Consider the following 2,514-nt stretch of genomic DNA (forward strand, 5'->3'; position numbering starts at 1 on the left):
AAAAAAAAAAAAAAAAAAAAAAAAAAGAATGACGATATGGTTCTAAACAAACTCAGAGGCAAGAGAATGGAGGGACACATTGAATTCCTATTCTAAGGACAGTGTTCTCCTAATACAAAAACAAAAATATTATCAGAAAAGGAGAGAATACATAAAAAATCTTCAGTGAAATACTAGAAAATAAGAAAATGTTATTTATTAATAACATATCATGATAAATAGAGCTTCTATCAGGTGTGTAAGGCTGGTCAAAGTTCTGAAAACTTACCAAAATAGGAGCTGCCGAGGTGGCCAAGAGCAAAGGCACGTGATGGGAAGTTTGACAAATAGAGTTAGATTTGTGTGTCCCACGTGGTAGGAGAAAACTCTCACAAACTGTCCACTGACCTGCACAGGTACACTGAGGCAAGTGTGTGAGCCCTCAAACAAATAACAAAGTGGAATACATTAGTCAAAACTCATCAGGTTAACAGAAAAAGCAAAAAACCCCTGCCCTATATTCATCTTCATAGGAAGAAAAACATTCAACAAGGTTCAAGACACTTCCTAAACCTAACAAATTAGAAATAAGTGGGAACCTTTTTAAACCCATAAAGGGTTTCTGTAAAAATTATCAGACCACATCGCAGATCATGCTGAAAGTCTGTCTCTTTTTCTCTAAAATTAAAGATAAGGCAAGAATGTATTTTTTTTGTAATTGTTATTCAATTCAATTAAACAGCTATTATTCTCCAGTAATGCAACTAGACAATAAAAATGCATACAACTTAGAAAGATGAAACTGTTTGAATATGTAAGTGATATAACTATTCAGGCCAAAATGGCAAAGAAACTATAATTCAAAACAAAATACTAAGATACTATATTTTAATAATGAGAGTATGGCAGGATACTACACCAATATAAAAAAAATTGATAAAATATATATCAGTAAGAACGCTGGAGAGTACAGTTTAAGAAATATTATTTAGGGGCTGGAGAGATGGCTTAGGGGTTAGGAGCACTGACTGCTCTTTCAGAGGTCCTGAGTTCAATTCTCAGCAACCACATGGTGGCTTACAACCATCTGTAATGGGATCTGATGCCCTCTTCTGGTATTTCTGAAGACAGCTACAGTGACTCATCTACATAAAAATAAATAAATAAATCTTTAAAAAGAAAAAAAAAAAGCTACTTGTATCCGTGCCTTAACTCCCTACCCATGATGCAATATGACTCGCAATTATAAATCAAATAAGCCCCTCCTCTCTAAAATTGTCTTTAAACATGTCATTTTGTTACAGAAACAGAAATTAAAATAGGACAGGAGTTGGAGATGAAGTGCATTAAGAGAGCATTGGAAGAACAAATAGGAAGTTAGTATAAAGTCTGACCGTTGTGTGCACTGGCATTCAGAGACACGGATGCTGAGATGAATAAGAAGTGTTATTAGCAAAGCACAATTCTGCCTGTATTCTGAACATTCCCTCTCTCTCTCTCTCTCTTTCTCTCTCTCTCTCTTTATCTATCTATCTATCTATCTATCTATCTATCTATCTATCTAAAACCCTACTCATTCATGTAAGCTCACATATTCATCTTGAAGAAAAATAAAATGCACACACAATAAAAACATGGGACATTTGAGTGTTTAATTAATATTTTAAAATTTCAGATGGCACTTATAGTAAGGAGAGTATATACTGTTAGAGAAATAGTTATCAGACACCCAAGAGTTACTCAGTGATATATTTTTATTCTGTAGTAATGATATCAGATCATACTATATATATGGTATATATATATATAATACATAAACATAATAATAAACAAAACATAAATGTAATGAATTTCTGTTTTAGTTATATCTTTTTCTCCATATTTTGTTTTCATTTTCCTTTTTGGCTTATATACATTATTTATGTTTTCTTTGACTTTCATTTTCACTATCATTTTTATTAAAATATAAACACATCATTTCTCCCCATTCCCTTTCCTTCCTCAACTCCTATCACAACCCCACCTTGTTCCCTCCAAAACTCCTGGCCTCCTTCTAATATGTTACTGTTATGCACACATATTTATGCATGAATATAGAAACACAACTGCTATGTCCATTTACATGATGGCAAAGCTGACCACTTGATAAAACCAATTACGGTTCTCCCCCTTGGGAGAATACTACTGCAGCTTCCCTCAGTGTCCTTTAGTTGCCTGTGGTTCTTTTTCTCGTGACAAGTCTCTGTGAGTTTTGCCCTTTCCATGTTAGCATGTCTATTGGTATTATGTTCAGGTCTTGATTAGGTAGGCATATTGTTGAGATATTATAGGTGAAAATTACCTCTTCTTCAATGTTCCCTGAGGCATAGATGCAGAAGTTGTACTGTAAATGTGTTGGGGTTGGGAACCCCATGATTAATTGTTTTCTATGTTTTGATCTTATGTGGTTTTCTGTAACCATGTCAGTCTGTTGAAAAGAGAAGCCTACTTGGTTAGAGTTGGAATTTGCATTTCTCTGTCAGTATAAGAGTATGC

The sequence above is a fragment of the Grammomys surdaster genome, unplaced genomic scaffold (genome assembly GCF_004785775.1).
Source record: "Grammomys surdaster isolate TR1022 unplaced genomic scaffold, NIH_TR_1.0 351, whole genome shotgun sequence".
Taxonomy (NCBI): Eukaryota; Metazoa; Chordata; class Mammalia; order Rodentia; family Muridae; genus Grammomys; species Grammomys surdaster.